The following is a 17,521-nucleotide window of genomic DNA, read 5'->3' as shown; positions in this document are numbered from 1 at the left end:
GGCCCGCCAGCCTACATTGTCTGGTCGACGGGACCTGAAGGAGGCCCAATCTATGGGACCTCACCGGTCTCTGGGAGCTGTGCGGCAGTATGCGGTCCTGTAAGTAACCTGGCCCTATGCCATGAAGGGCTTTAAAGGTGATAACCAACACCTTGAATTGCGTCCAGAGACCCACGGGAAGCCAGTGCAGCTCGCGGAGGATAGGTGACACGTGGGCGTACCTTGGCGCGCCCACAATCGCTCTCGCGGCTGCATTCTGAACCAACTGCAGCCTCCGAACGCTCTTCAAGGGTAGCCCCATGTAGAGCGCGTTACAGTAATCCAGTCTTGAGGTGACAAGGGCATGAGTGACGGTGAGTAAAGAATAAAAGACTTTTGCCACCTTTTCCCCCTTTCCAGCTATACTGATTGGAACTGATTGCAGAGAGAGGAGGAGAACCATTGCTAGACCACACATACGCCCCCACACTTAGTATGCACAATGAATGCATATCACAATGGATGTGTCAATGCTGCTAATTGGATATTATTGCGTTGACAAAATATGCAGAGCAGTGTGGTATTTTTAGAGTTAGATGATGCTGGAAGGGGAGGAGAAAGAATGTATGTGGGTAATTATTTTAGATAAAAATCCCGGGCTGCAAACGGAAGGGAACCTTCAGCCTTTAAACTAATTGGAGAACGTGATTTATGACAGCAAATTAAGGGAGGGAATATGCTAGCAAAATATGTGCTGGGGGGGGGAGAATTTAGATCTTGGCATCCCTCATTCATGCCGTGCCGACATTTTGTTACATGAATAAAAGACTTTTTAGGAAAAACAATTTAGGAAGTTCTTTGAAGTGTTTCATTAGTCAGAACCATGACATCATGCCAAGATCTAAATCCTTTTCAAATGACCTGGGGTCCTGAACTCCATCTGCTGTCTCTAGGCTTGAGAGGAGCTGGTAAAGATTCAGGAGGAAAATCTATCATGGGGAAAAGGGAGTTTACTTGAAGACGATACCTGGCAGCTGCTGATACCCCAGAGGGGGAAGCAACAGACAGCATGCTGTGAGAAGATGAATTTTGGCAGACAAACGGCTGGCAGGCAAATACAGATCAGTGGAGAGCTACCAGGTTACCTGCCTCTGAAGATTCGGGTGAGTCACTGGAAAGATTTGAAAAGCTAGATGTGAGAAGCAGAAATCAACTCCTGCAGAGAGAAGCCTACAGCCCCTCCCTTGCAGATCAGACAGCCTTTCAGACACTGTCTTCCCCTGCCAGGGACTCCAGACCTGAGAGAGGGAATCCCAGTCTGAGGCCTCTGCAGCAATGGGGAGTTTGGCATCCCCCACAGGTAGATGGTCAGCAGCATCTGAGCTTGCCACAGCTAATAGAGGCCTTGCAACAGCTTGGGGTGGTGCAGAAACCAGGAGATCAGCAGCTGGTGGGAGAATGACCACAGCAAGGAGATTGGTCATTGTCCCAATGTACAGCAACCACTGAGGGGCCTACAGCAACAGGGGCATGGCCACAGCCCCTGAATGTGCAACCCCTGGGCATGAACCAGCAACCAGGATGGGGCCAGCAGCAACAGCCACAGTGGGGACCCCAACAGGCTATAATTGCATCCCCTTTCAGAGCAATCTTCGATGGGGACCCAGAGAAGCTGATTTTCTTCTTCAACCAAGTGCGCTCTCATCTGAACTGCTGGGCTTATCTCTACCCGGACCCAGGCGCCATGGTCGATGTGATAGCATCCAGCCAAGAGGGAGAAGCATCCGAATGGCTGAACAATTTATATAATGAGCAAGCCCCCGAATTGGAGGACCCCCACCTCTTCCTCCTAGGGCTGAGAGAAAGAGTTGAGGACCCATCCATTGGTCTCAAAGCAGGAGAACAAATCCACAAAATAAAACAAGCCAACAGGCCTGCCCTGGAGTACGTGCAAGAATTTTGCAAGATGGCAGGTTGAATAGAGGGGTGGCCTGAACAATCCCTAATCCATCACTTCATTGAAGGATTAGACGATCACCTCTCTCAGGCCTGCATCTATCGAGCAGTACCTGATCAGCTGCAAGAATGTTACCAGGCAGCGGTGAAGCTAGACATTCAGCTCGCCTGCTATAAGAAGCCTCCCCCATCTGAATCCGAGCAGCAGCCAGAGCAACCTGAACAGCAATCACCCCCACAAAAACCTCCAACTACTGCGATGGCTGAGTGACCCAGGCCACCTACAGGCCCATCAATTGAGTGTTTCCAGTGCAGACAGGAGGGACATCGAGCAGCAACCTGTTCAGTCCCCTACCCCCGACTACAGAGCAGACCAGAACCAATGTCAAGAAGGAACCCTGCCCAGTGACTGATGAGAGAGAAATCCAACCAGGTCATGCAGGAACCTGTTGCCCAGATTACACCCACGCACACAGGAGGACGCTGCCCCTGCTGTACCCTCTTTTGACAGCAATGATGAAGGAGAAAACGACCCGATGGTGAGTAGACACGCTCCACCTTTTTTACTGCCCGTCAAACTTATAATCCCTAAGTCAGGGGCACAAATAGACTTAAATGTGCCAATCAATTCGGGATGCACCCAATGCATCATTAGCTTGCCATTTGCCATGAAAATGGGCATACGGGCAAAACAGCTCTCCAAACCTGTGAGGTTTGAGCAAGCCAATGGCTCCCTGATGGGAGGGACTCTAATCACGCAATTAACTGAGCCCCTATGCCTAGAAATAGGTGAGCACTGGGAGTTTATTCACTTCCTGGTGGCTCCAAAAATGACTGAGACTGTGATGCTAGGACTAGCCTGGTTGGACAAATGGAAACTGTCTGGTGGGAGAAAGGAATGAGAACTGTGAGACTACCTATAGGGCCTAAAACCCCCACTGATTCAACGACGTTGTGGAACACTTTAGGCTACCTAATGAGCGAGCGCACATGGCTGCCTCACCATCACCAGGCGAACCACTCATCCCCAGAGAATACCGGGACCTAGCGGAGGCATTTACTGAAAAAGAATGTGATGCCCTGCACCCTCACAGACCCAGTGACTCTTCCATCGAACTGGTGCCAGAGGCCAAACTCCCATGACCGAGAATGTACACTATGCCCCCCCTTGAAATGGAGGAGATGCAGCAATATGTGAACAAAAACCTAGCGAGGGGGTTCATTGAATGGGCCAAATCTACCGTGGGAGCCCGTGTTATTTAAAGAAAAAAAGATGGGTCTCTTTGTCTTTGCGTCGATTATAAAGGTCTAAACTTGGTGAGTGTAGAAAATAAATACTACCTCCCCTCCTAAAAGACTTATTAAGGGGAGCATCTTCACTAAATTAGACCTGAAAGAGGCATACTACCGGGTGAGAATAAAGGAGGGAGATGAGTGGAAAACTGCCTTCAACTTCCCTATGGGAAGCTATCAGTTTAAAGTCATGCCATTTGGACTACAGGGGGCCCCAGCCGTGTTCATGCAATTGATTAATGAGGTCTTACATGATCACTTGTACAAAGGGGTTCTGGTGTATCTTGATAATATCCTGATATACAGCACGAATATGACTGAACATATAAAACTGGTGAAAGAAGTATTAAAGAAACTATTGAATACCAAACTTTATGCCAAATTATCAGAATATGAATTTCACCAGACCCGATTAGATTATCTTGGCTACAGAATTTCCAATGAGGGCATTGAAATGGATCCAGCCAAAGTGAGAACTATAATTGAGTGGCAGCCACCAAAGACTCACAGCTTCAGAGCTTTTTAGGTTTTGCCAACTTCTATCATTAATTCATCCCCTCCTTTGCCGAGATTGCCCGACCCCTTACAGAACTACTCAAAATAGGCAAAGGAGGAGGAAAACCGTGACCGGGCCAACCACTAGAATGGACAATGGGATGTCAAACAGCTTTTGAGAATTTAAAGAGACTATTTGCAGCTGAACTGGTCCTAAAGCACCCCTGCACAGGGGAACCCTTTGTAATCCAAGCTGACGCCAGGGACATGGCAGTCGGAGCTGTATTACTGCAAAAGAACAAAAGTGGAGTTCTACAACCCTGCGCCTACACCTCTAAAAAGTTTACAGAAAGCGAGAGGAGATGGGCAATCTGGGAGAAGGAGGCCTTCACAATTAGGTGGGGGCTATTAAACTGGCAACATTATCTAGAAGGAAGCAAGGTGCCATTCGAAGTATGGACAGATCATAAAAATCTAGAAGCACTGAAAACTCCCCGAAAATTGTCCCCAAAGCAAGTGCGGTGGGCACAGTACTTTAACTGCTTCAATTTCACTCTAAAGTACATACCAGGAAGAAAAAACTTCCTAGCTGATGCGCTATCCCGATTGCCCCAGTACAAAAGTGAATGCGAGAAAGTTAACGAGCAATTATCTCCAATCCACAAACTGCCGCTCAACTCATGCCTCACAGGGTCCCTAATCCTGATGACCCTGGGATAAAGAAAATAAAACAAGAGCTCCTTACCAATCAATGGTTCAAAGATAATCAAACTTCCCTAAGATGCAGGGATGGTTTGGCTTACAAGGGGGGAAAACTGTATCTGCCTGAAGCCCTCTGTCTTAATGCTCTCCAACACAGCCATGACATAAAACAGGCTGGACACTTTGGATACCTGAAAATTCTACATCTCATCCACCGGCAAATTTGGTGGCCAGGGCTGAAACAGGATGTGGAAAACTATGTAAAGAGTTGTATGATATGTGTCACAATGAAAAGAATTCCAGAGAAAACCCCTGGGTTACTGCAGCTGGTGGCAGACCCTTCTCAACCATGGGAAGAAATAGCTATGGACTTTATAGTAGACCTACCTGAAAGTAGAGGAAATACTGTCATCTGGACTGTGATAGATCTGTTCTCGAAGCAGGCTCATTTCATCGCCTGCAAAGGACTCCCATCTGCCCAACAACTGACTAAATTGTTTCTGAAACATATCTACCGGCTGCATGGTGCCCCTAAGCAAATAATTTTGGGCAGGGGGGTGCAGTTCACAGCAAAGGTTTGGAGGAGTTTTCTTAAATTAATTGGATCATCTCAACGCTTATCATCTGCTTTTCATTCGGCCACCAATGGAGCTGCACAATCTGCTAACAAAATGGTGGAGCAATATCTCAAATGCTACGTTTCCTACCAACAGACAAACTGGACTGACTTCCTCCCTTTCGCAGAGGTGGCGTACAATAATTCTGTGCACAGCAGCACCGGCTACACACCTTTCAGAGTTGCCACAGGAAAAGAGTTTGGTCCAATACCTGAATACTCTCAGGTGCCCTCCGCCTCCCAGACACTTGATCAATTGGTGAGGGGGTGGGAAGAAGTTTAGAGAAACATGAAAACTGTGTTTAAAAAAGGCTTTTGAAATCTACAAAAAGCAGGCTGATAAAAAGAGGCCTCCCCAAAGAACATTCCAAGTTGGAGAAAAGGTTTATCTGTCAACTAAATATTTACGCCTCAAATTGCCCAGCAAGAAATTGGGACCAAAATTCTTGGGGCCTTTTCCTATCATAACGATCATCAATCGGGTCACCATAGAACTAAAACTGCCTAGACCTTTAGGGAGAATTCACCCTGTCTTCCACTGCAGCTTGTTGAAACCTTGTCGGAGCTCCATTTTAAGGCCTCCCCCTAAGAAGGCACCCGGGCCCCTCGTAATTGCAGGACAAACCTACTATGAAGTGAAACGTATTCTTGACTCTAGAATTTTTAAAGGGAAATTGCAGTACCTAGTACAATGGAAGGGACACCCATTGTCTGAAGCCACCTGGGTGACATCCAGCGAGGTGAAAGCTGACAGACTCATCAAAAGGATTCATGTGAAACACCCCAACAAACCAAAAAATAGCCCCTAACATATGCTTTTTTGTTTCTGTTTTTGTAAAAAAAAAATTATTTTCAATTTTACATTACATTCATAAAAATACTTCAGATAAAGAGTAAAATAAATTTATATACATAACTTTCGGTATTGCTCACCCATTTTCCCCAAACTGCATCCACCCTCTAACCTCTTCTCTCACTTCCCTCTTTCCCTCTTCTTCCTCACTCTCCCCCTCTCCTCCTTCTCCTCAACTTTCCTACTTACTTCTCCCCTTCCTCCTATCTTCTCACTCCGGATGCAGTCCAGGGGAAATGCCCAAGCAATTCCTCTCTCGAAATTAAAACATCAATATTTGATACAATAAAACTATTTCTACTTATCTGAGCTATTTAACCTCCAACCCATCTTCCCCCCACCCCCCGACTTCCCAGAGCCAAGTACAGGGTTATACAAACATATTAAACATAATCTATTTAAGTTTACTAATTATACAATAACCAAAATCATACTAACCCTTAACTCTCTTCAAACTTTAACATCATAATTTTATAAACAAATCCATTACTCATAAAATAAATGAAACTTTGTAGTTCCATATTTCTTCTGAACATATTCTATCCATCTTCACCATACAATAACATATCTCTCTTCTGAATGGTCCTTTAAATAAGCAGAATGTCAGAATCCAATTATACTTCATCCCCAGTTATCAAATTATAGAAAACCCCATTTCTGCCCTCTCTGGATTCTGTCATGAAGAAAGAGAAGGGGGTGAACAAAGGGGCTTTATGGCCCTCACTTCCTTCAGTACAACTTCAAAGGGTTTGAATGTGGATAGCACCAAAAGGCCTTATCATAACAAAGGAGGCTATTTACCTTTCATGTAGTTTATCTGAAGTCTCCATCCAGCCAGCAGAAAGGAAAAAAGGGGTGGGATTGTGATGCCTGAAACTGTCACTGGAAGAGGGGGGTGATTGGGTGGGACTAATGGGGAACCCCTTAAAACCTCGAATGGGAGAGCTTGGACCCCAAGTCCTGTCTAGAACGCCTGCAACCATTTTCTCTTAATAAAGGATTCCTGCTGGAAGAATTATTCCAAGAGTTCTGTCTTCTTAAGATGCAAAGTGGGGTGGGTCCTTACATTAGACAGGACTTGCAAAATTAATCCGCCTGGGAGACCCTTGCTGGGGGATTTTGCAAAAAATTACCATGTCAGACAATGGAACAAGAAAGGGGGAAAACTCCCTGGAAAGAGAGCCGCTGACCAAATTGGAAACTTCCCAGATGTTGGGATCCGAGAGGTCAGATTCCTCAGGAGAAGAAGTGGTGGAGACAAGGGACCACAAGCCTCGCTGGTCAATGGGCGTTGGAAAGAAAAGTGAGTGGGGAAAGGAATCAAGAAAGGTGACCCTGAGACGGGGGATCAAGCAACCAGAATGGAAGCAGGAGATGGAGAAATCCCTGCATGCAAGTGAAGAGGGAGAAAGCTGGGCACCGTACTCAGACTGGATCCTAGAGAAAGCTATTGACCTGATGAAGAGAACTCTCAGCTCCCTAAGATAGGAGAATCCTGAGCCCTACGGCCGCCCCAGCTCCTGGAGCCGCAAAGGGAGAGACACCGAGGGGGACGTGGAACCTGCAACCCCGGGGACATCGGCTGATCCAGTAGTCCCTACCCCTTACCGGACCACAGATGGCAATCTGGACAGAAGACACTATCATCAACAACGGAGGCACCGATCCATTCCAAGACGTCCACCGTTGGAGGTGAAATTCAAAGGGGAGCCAATACGCTTGGAGTTTTTCCTAACCCAAGTTCTCAGTTACATGGAGGAATACGGGCAGGACATCCCCAGCGACAAAGCCCGCATCCGGATCGTGCAATCTGCCCTGGATGGACCGGCTGCAGATTGGGTGGTGAACTTGCATGACTCCAATGCCCCAGAACTCAGTAACTTCAACTGTTTCATGTCCTCTCTGAGAAGACGATTTGAAGACCCCCTGGCTGATCACAAAGCCCGTGAAAGGATAAAAACGATGAGGCAAGGCAAACGCCCGGTGGCTGAATATACACAAGATTTCCGGGCCATTGCCAGGAAACTGAATTGGCCAGAAGACATCCTCCTTAGCCATTTCAAAGACGGACTAAATTATGATCTATATCACGCTTGCCTGCCCCGAGGGGACCCACACCACCTTGAGGAATGGTACATCTTGGCAGAGGAAGCAGAGATCGACATATTGAAAAGACAATATGGAGGAAATTGGAAAACAATGGAGCCGTCCCCCGCCTGAGCTGATACACGGACCGGTGAAATCATCGGCTACAGCCAAGAAGCAAATGAGGTATTTCAAGTGCAGAAGAGAAGGGCATCGAGCTGTAGAATGCCGCTTCAAAGCCCCCCGGCACAATCCAGACAGATCCCCAATCAACAAATCCGGAAAGTCTTCAGCTAAGCCAAAAGAAACTGCCATGAGAATGATGGAAATTGCGGAACCCCCCACTTCTGCTCACCAAGGGGAAAGAACTCCAGCCTACACCACAGGGCCGGTGGACGCCTCAGATGACAGCTCGGAGGGTGAACCCCTGGTAAGCGGACACATCACACCCATCCTCAAGACAGTGACTATATTAATTCCCCCCATGCCCGAAGCTGTGAAGGTGAAAGCCTTAATAGACCCGCTGCCTCATTAGCCCAACACTTGTGGGGAATCTGGGCATCCCATCGAGGAGACTGGAACAACCAATATCATTTGGCCAGTTAGATGGATCCATAACAGGGAGGGTGCCAGCTACCCTAGCCACTCTACCAATACACCTCTCCCTGGGCAAACATGAGGAGGACAAAACATTTGTGGTGACCCCAGGCATGGAATGCCCAATGATTCTAGGGATGGAATGGTTGAAAAAATGGAACCCCTGGGTAAATTGGAGGACAAGAGAAATCAAATTCCTGAAGGGGGACCCTATGGACTTAAAACCCCAAGGGAGGCTACCAGAATCAAGAATAGAAAAAGCATCCATAGGAGAGGAAAAAAGATTAACAGAAATACCAGAGGAATATAGAGACCTTGCTGAAGTTTTCAGTGAGGAGAGGGCGAATGAGCTCCCCCCCCACCGACCCACAGACTGTACCATTGAATTCAAGCCTGGGGCAAAACTCCCGAAGCCCAGATTATACTCCATGAGCCCAAAGGAGAAGGAGGAAATGGAAAGATTCATAAAAAAAAAAACCTAGAGAGAGGTTTCATTGAGCCAGCCAAGCCTAAAGTGGCTGCCCCGGTCCTTTTTAGAGAGAAGAAGGATGGCTCTTTACGTTTATGCGTGGATTATAGGGCCCTGAATACAATCAGTGAAAGCAACCTATACCCTCTGCCCCTCATGAAAGACATGCTGTCACACCTATCGAAAGGGAAAATTTTTTTCTAAACTAGACCTAAGGGAAGCTTACTATCGTGTGAGAATTAAGGAAGGGGATGAATGGAAGACTGCATTTAACTGCCCCATGGGGTGCTATCAATTCAAAGTCTTGCCATTTGGATTACAAGGGGGCCCTGCAGTCTTTATGCAATTAATCAATGACGTTCTAAGGGAGCACCTGTTTAAGGGGGTCCTTGTTTACTTGGACGACATTCTTATCTTCACCGAAACAAAAGAGGAACATGTCAACCTTGTCAGAGCGGTTTTAAAGAAGCTGCGAGCTGCCCACCTATATGCCAAACTCTCAAAATGCGAATTCTACCAGGAAAGGATAGACTACCTAGGTTATCGCATATCCCCCCAGGGCATTGAAATGGACCCAGAGAAGGTCAAAGCAGTATTAGATTGGGCACCACCCCGCACAAGAAAGCAACTACAAAGTTTCCTGGTTTTGCAAACTTTTACCGCCAATTCATCCCCTCATTTGCCCAGATAGCCTTGCCCTCACTAACTTACTAAAAACGAAGGGAGCATCCTCAGTAAAACCTAGCCAGCCACTAACATGGACAATGGAGTGCCAAGCAGCATTTGAGAGACTAAAGAGACTTTTTTCTGCCGAACCAGTACTAAGGCACCCAGACATGGACAAGCCCTTCGTAATACAGGCAGATGCAAGTGATATGGCAGTGGGGGCTGTTCTATTACAAGAAAATGATGATGGAATATTGCAATCCTGTGCATATACATCCAAGAAACTCACGGAAACAGAACAGCGCTCGCCCATATGGGAGAAGGAGGCCTATGGGATACGTTGGGCATTACTCACGTGGCGACAGTTCCTGGAAGGCAACAAAATCCCCTTCCAGGTGTGGACTGATCACAAAAATTTGGAAGCCCTGAAAACGTCCAGGAAACTCAATCCCAAACAATCTCGCTGGTCCCAGCATTTTCACCAGTTCCAATTTAAGCTCAAACATTTACCAGGAAGAAAGAACTCTTGCATGCCCCAATATAACAGTGCATGAGCCACAGACTCTAAATCAATGATGGCAGAGTCACAACTGGCAGCACCAGTAACCACAAGAACCCAAGCCAAATTAAAACCACAACTGGACAGCCAAACTGGAATTGAATTCAGAAAAAGTTTGGAAACAGATGAATGGTTCCAGAAAAACAAAAATGTGTGCACAATGAGAGACGGGTTGCCGTGGGTAGGGGAAAAGTTATATATACCAACAACCCAAAGAGTCACTTTTATGCAGCTTTGCCATGACACAAAATCAGCAGGGCATTTTGGATTTGTAAAAACTTTACATTTAATTAAACGGCAATTTTGTTGGCCATCCATGAAAAAGGACATAGAAAGTTATATAGCCAGTTGTCCAAAATGTGCAACGGCAAAGAGGTTGCGAGGGAAATTGCCAGGACACCACCCACAAGGAAATGGGGGGTGGCTGAAAAAATGAACTCCATACTTAAGCAATATTTAAGATGTTTTCTTAGTTTCCAGCAGACCGAGTGGGTGGACTTACTCCCCTTTGCAGAAGTTGCCTACAATAATGCAGTCCACTCCAGCACAGGTTACACTCCTTTTCAAATAGCCACCGGTCAAAGTTTCAACCCCATGCCAGAGTTAACCCCAAACCGAACCAACGATCCCTTCACTGAAAGAATGGATGGAAAAACTACAAAACACCTGGCCAATAGTTAGAAAAGCACTAGATGAAGCTAGGCAGGCATACAAAGCACAAGCCGATAAAAAAAGGGTTGAGCCTACACCATTCATTATAGGAGAAATGGTGTACTTATCTACAAAATACCTAAAGTCCCTACAGCCCTGTAAAAAACTTGGACCAAAATATATAGGACCTTTTCCAATTAAAAGAATCATAAATCCAGTAACAGTAGAATTAGAATTACCCAAAAATCTCAGGCAAATACACCCAATTTTTCATTGCAGCTTGCTGAAAAGAGAGCATCAGTCACCTCTACGGCCAAAAATCCCCCCCACCACCACCTCCAATCATGGTGGAGGGCGAACAACACTTCGAAATAAAGGAAATCCTTGACTCTAGGAGATATCATGGAGCAACTCAGTACCTAGTTGCCTGGAAACACCTCCCTCCCTCACAAAACGAGTGGGTCCATAAACGTCATGTCAGAGCCCCAAAGCTATTGAAGAAGTTTCACACAGAGTATCCTAACAAGCCTGACTAATTTTTATACCTGTTTTGTTTCTTCCAGGTGGATCTCTCTTATTTTTGAGGGGGCCGGATGTCAGAATCCAATTATATTTCATCTTTAGTTATCAAATATAGAAAACCCCAATTCTGCCTTCTCTGGATTCTGCCATAAGAGGGAGAGAAGGGGGAGAACAAAGGGGCTTTATGGCCCTCACTTCCTTCAGTATACTTCTAAGGAACTGAATGTGTGTATTGCAACTTCAAAGAGTTTGAATGTGGTTAGCACCAAAAGGCCTCATCATAACAAAGGAGGCTATTTACCTTTCATGTAGTTTATCTGAAGTCTCCATCCAGACGGAAGAGAGGAAAAAAGGGGTGGGATTGTGATGCCTGAAACTGTCACTGGAAGAGGGGGGTGATTGGGTGGGACTACTGGGGAACCCCTTAAAACCTCGTATGGGAGAGCTTGAACCCCAAGTCCTGTCTAGAACGCCTGCAACCATTTTCTCTTAATAAAGGATTCCTGTTGGAAGAATTATTCCAAGAGTTCTGTCTTCTTAAGATGCAAAGTGGGGACGGTAAATGATTTTGCTGTGATTTTGGACAGAGAAAAAGAGGAAATATCTAGAGAAATTGAAAAAATATTTAGAGTTAATTCCTGGGTTGCAAAGCAAAGAAACCTGCCAAGAGATGTGGTAATTTACTTTGGGAAAAGATCTCTGCGCAATGAAATCATACAAGCTTTTTATAACAAGAGGTTTCAGATTGCTGCACAAGATGTTATAATTTTAAAGGAGATCCAATCTAAAATTTTAAGAAGAAGAAAAGAGTTTGTTTTTCTGGCAGATGAACTTAAAAAAAGGCAAATGCCATTCAGATGGGATATTCCGATTGGAATAGTGGTGAGCTTTGCGGGGACACGTTATAGACTTAATACTGTTTTTAAAGCAAAGGAGTTTTATACTTCAGTCCTGGGAGTACGCTCATCACCACCTATAATGTTTAAAGTCTTGGATGGGAAGGAGGTTGAGCAGCAGTCTGAAGAAGCTGTGTTGATGAAAGCTGGAAAATCACAGGCTGAGTGGTTTCAACAACCTGAGATGAAAGAGCAAAGAATGACTCGGGCAGCGCATAGACGTAAGGAAAAGGAACAACAGAAGAAAGTTGTCAAAGAAGTTTTACAAGAATCTGCTTCTGAGCCTGTGGGAGGAGCAAGACCTAAGAGATCTTCAGTACAATCTTCAATGGCAGATGTTCAAGCAGTCTTCTCTAGGCTTTTGGATGAGGGAGATGGTAAAGCTCCTGACATGGAATGCTAATGGCCTTAATTCCCCTCAAAAGAGAAAGAAAATATTTCACTATTTGAAGCAGCATAACAATGACAGTATTTGTTTGCAGGAAACGCATATTATCTCTAAGGATCAAAAATATTTAGTTAATGCTCGATTGGGATTTCATTTTGTATCTTCTGCTCTTGGGAAGAAAGGGGGTGTAGTTATTTATGTTAAGCAAAATTTATCAGCTTGTTTAGTAGATTCTGATCCTCAAGGGAGATATGTTATGATTGAAGTGGGACTGTATGGTAAGAAAATACTCATAGTAGGTTTGTATGCACCAAATCAACAACAGGAACAATTTTATAGGTTGTTGCATCAAAAATTGATTTTATTGGATTATAGATCTGTTATATTGATGGAGATTGGAATGGAGTTTTAGATACATGTAGAGACAAAAAAGGACTTTCTACTTCTTTTAAACAGGCTAAATTACCTAAGGCTTTTTTTGATTTGAAAGAGGAGTTGCGAGACTATTGGCGAGAACACAGTCTGGAAGAGAGAGACTTCACTTTTTTTCGGATAGACATCAATCTTTTTCAAGAATTGACTTTTTTTTATTACAACGGATTTATACTTTAGGGTAAAGAATGTAAAGATATTTCCAAGGACATTGACAGATCATAGTCCAGTATGGATGGAACTGGTTACTGAAAAAGAGGAGAGAAGATCTTGGAGGTTGAATGAAAATTTGTTTAGGCAAGAAATGAATGTTCAGAAACTTAAAGAGCATTCAAAGGAATATTTTGTTTTAAACATGCATAAGGGTACTTCAATGTCAATGGTATGGGATGCAGGTAAAGCTTATATGTGTGGGGTTTTGATGCAAATGAATAAGATTCATAGACAGAAACAGGTGCAGAAACGTAAGGAGTTGGAAGATGAGATTAAATTAAAAGAAAAAGTTTTAATCTCGAATCCTACAGATGAGAAGATTAGGAATCTATAAAATTGCTTAAATCGCAATTTAATATGTTAATGGCAGATCAGACCGCAACTAACTTATTGTACATGAAACATAACACATTTTGTAATGCTAATAAGCCAGGGAGATGGCTGGCTTATCAATTGCGAAAGAAACAGAAGTTGAGAATTATAGACAAAATAAATTATAAAGGTAAATTGATATTTCAGAAGGACTTGATTAAGAAATCTTTTTTAGATTATTATGAAAAAGTATATATGGGTAGGAAAGTACAGGCTTTAGATATAGATAAATATTTACAAGATGCTCATTTTCCTAAACTAACAGAAGATCAGAAACAAGAAATCAATGGATTAATTACCACGGAGGAAATTGTGACAGCAATTAAAGAATTAAAGTTAGGTAAAGCACCTGGTACTGATGGACTGACATCAATTTATTATAAGACTTTGATAGATGAGTTGATAGAACCTCTAAGGGAACTTTTTAATAATATATTACAGGGTTTAGAGACCCCCTTGTCTTGGGGCAGAGCTTTTATATCTTTGATTCCAAAAGAAGACCAAGATCTTACGTTACCAAAGAATTATAGACCTATATCTCTCTTGAATGTAGATTATAAGATTTTTTTGAAAATTTTAGCTAATAGATTTATGGTTGTGTTGAACCAATTAATACATATGGACCAAACTGGTTTTATAATTGGAAGGTATATGAAAAATAATGTCAGACAAATTATTAATTTAATAGAATATCTGGATAAGAATAATCAAATTTCTGCAGGATTGATATTTTTAGATGCTGAAAAAGCTTTTGATCAATTAAATTGGCAATTTATGCTAAGACTGGTTGAGGAAATGAATTTTGGAGATAAAATTTTACAGGCCCTTCGAGCTATTTATCAAAAACAAATGGCACAACTTATAGTTAATGGAGGTTTATCAGAGGTATTCCCAATTGAAAAGGGGACCAGACAGGGTTGTCCATTGTCTCCACTGCTGTTTGTGTTAACCTTGGAAATTTTATTGATTAAAATTCGGGAATCATCAAAGATAAAAGGAATAGAAATTAACAAAAAAGAATATAAATTAAGGGCTTTTGCAGATGATCTAGTTGTTACATTATCTCAACCAACTTATTCTGTAATGGAGTTGTTACAATTGATAAATCAATACGGACAAGTTTCAGGTTTTAAAATTAATAATAATAAGACTAAAATATTGCCTAAGAACATGACCAACTTGGATAAGGAGACTTTGGTTAGATTGACAGGCTTTGAGGTCGTTAATAAGGTAAAATATTTGGGTGTTATTCTATCTGCTTCCAATGCAAAACTGTATAAAAATAATTATGAAACGCTGTGGGTTAGAATACAAAAGGATTTGGACAATTGGAAAAAGCTGCAATTGTCCCTTTTGGGGAGAATAGCAGCGATTAAAATGAATGTTCTGCCAAAATTTCTCTTTTTATTTCAAATGATACCTATTTTAAAGAAAGAAGCAAATTTAGATGAGTGGCAGAAAGATATCAATAAATTTATCTGGGCAGGGAAAAAACCAAGAGTAAAACTTAAAATTTTACAAGATATACGAGAGAGAGGTGGACTTAAGGTACCAAATTTGAAATTGTATTATGATGCTGTGGTCTTAACATCAATCAGTGATTGGGTTAATCTAACAAATGTAGATATATTCCTTTTGGAGGGATGGGATTTACTTTTTGGATGGCATGCCTATTTAATTTATAATAAAAAGGTTGATAGGGTTTTTAGATCTCATATCTTAAGAATTTCTTTACTCCGGGTTTGGAAGAAATATTATAGAAGTGATTCAAGAATTCCATTATGGGCTATTCCATGGCATGCAATAGAAGGAATAAGGAGAGGAGTTAAAATGGATACTATTTCTTATACACAATTACTTAAGTGGGATGGTAAAAATTGGCAATTAAAATCTATGGATGAATTAGCACAAGAAAATATTATTTATTCATGGTTTCAGTATAGACAATTATTGGAAAGGTGGAAGATAGATTATAAGGTGGGCTTGCTTAGAGAGGATGAGAATTTGTTAAAACAAATTTGAGATCAAAGTCGAACCCATATTAAAAGAATTTATTCTGTCTTTGTGGAATTGGATTCAGAAGCAGAGCTAGTTAAAGACTGTATGGTTAAGTGGGCACAAAATTTTGATGAACCGATTTTATTAGATACATGGGAGATTATTTGGGTGAGGAATGTTAAATTCACACAAGCCCAAAACTTACGGGAAAATTTTTATAAAATGTTTTATAGATGGCACCTTGATCCACAAAAAATATCTCATATGTATCCAAACCTGCAGCCTAAATGTTGGAGATGTGGTTGCTCGGATGCTACTTATTATCATATCTGGTGGTCATGTAAAAGTATAAAAGCTTTTTGGATTAAGATATGGTGGAATATTCAAAGAATTTTTAAAAGAAGGATAAAATTTACTCCACAACTGTTTTTGTTGGGTATTTTTTCGGATTGTGATGATATAGAGATTATTTTAAATTAAATTTAATTACTGTGGCTAGGTTGTTAATAGGGCAATATTGGAAGAAGGAATCTTTGCCTACTTTGCAAGAATGGTTTTTTAAAGTTTCTTACTTAGCGGAAATAGCAAAAATTTCGGCTTTCTTGAAAGATCAATCGCAAGAGAAGTATCTTTTGGTGTGGAAAAGATGGATAAATTTTATACAATATAAGTATGATATAAGAAAATATTATTTAGCTTTTGAATAATTTATATTTAAAGTTTAAGATATTATCTAGAAGTGTAATTGTTATTATTCTTTAATTTTTTATTTTTTTATCTTCTCTTTTTTTTCCTCTTTTTGTTTTTTATATATAATGGAGTTAAAGTACTTTACAACTTGTTTATTGAGTGTAATTATATTTGCTTAAGGTTTATTTGGGCTTAAAACTTTTTTTCTTTTAAGTTCTAGTTAAGCCTGTATTCAGCTCTGAGAAGAACGGGGGAGGGTTTTGGGGTGGTTGGGAGGGATTGGGGAAGGGGCTTTTATTGTAAAGTTTAAAAAAAATTAATAAAAAAAATTAAAAAAAAGAAGCCAGAACACTTGGAATGTCTTTTCCACAGGCATCTTTATTAAGAGAAAATGATTGCAGGCATGCTAGACAGGATCTGGGGAATTCTCTCCCATCCTTCAATGTTTTAAAGTGTTCCCAAGCAGCTCTCACCCCACAGTTCTTCCGGGTGACAATCACTCATCCTCCCTTTTCCCAGATCCCAGGCATTGCATTGTTTCCCCCCTTTTCCCTCACTGCCGGCAAAAGGGAGACCTCAGAGAGAGTAGATGAAAGGCGATGGCTATATTGTTATGGTCAGTCATCTTGATGAGAATCAACATCCAGTCACTTTGTAGTTTAATGAAGGAAGTGAGAGTCATAAAACCCCCTTGCTTATCCTCCTCCCCTTTCGTAGTATGACAGAATCCAGAGAGAGTAAGAAATGGGTTTTTATCAGAGAAGGTAGCTAAAATGAAATATAATTGGATTCTGACATCATGCGCCCCTTAAAAATAAGAGAGATCCACCTGTAAAGAAAACAAAACAGGTATAAAAGTTAGTCTGGCTTGTTAGGATATTCTGTATGAAACTTCTTTAATAGCTTCGGGGCTCTGACATGATGTTTATAGACCCACTCATTTTGGGAGGCGGGGAGGTGTTTCCATGCGGTATTGAGTTGCCCCACGATATGTCCTAGAGTCTAGAATTTCCTTTATCTCGAAGTGTTGTTCTCCTTCCACCATGATTGGAGGTGGTGGAGGGGGATTTTTGGCCATAAGGGTGACTG

The sequence above is a fragment of the Crotalus tigris genome, unplaced genomic scaffold, assembly GCF_016545835.1.
Source record: "Crotalus tigris isolate CLP2741 ecotype Arizona unplaced genomic scaffold, ASM1654583v1 scf7180000018670.1062102, whole genome shotgun sequence".
Lineage (NCBI taxonomy): Eukaryota > Metazoa > Chordata > Lepidosauria > Squamata > Viperidae > Crotalus > Crotalus tigris.
The sequence above is the reverse complement of the archived record's forward strand: the minus strand, read 5'-3'. Positions refer to the sequence as shown.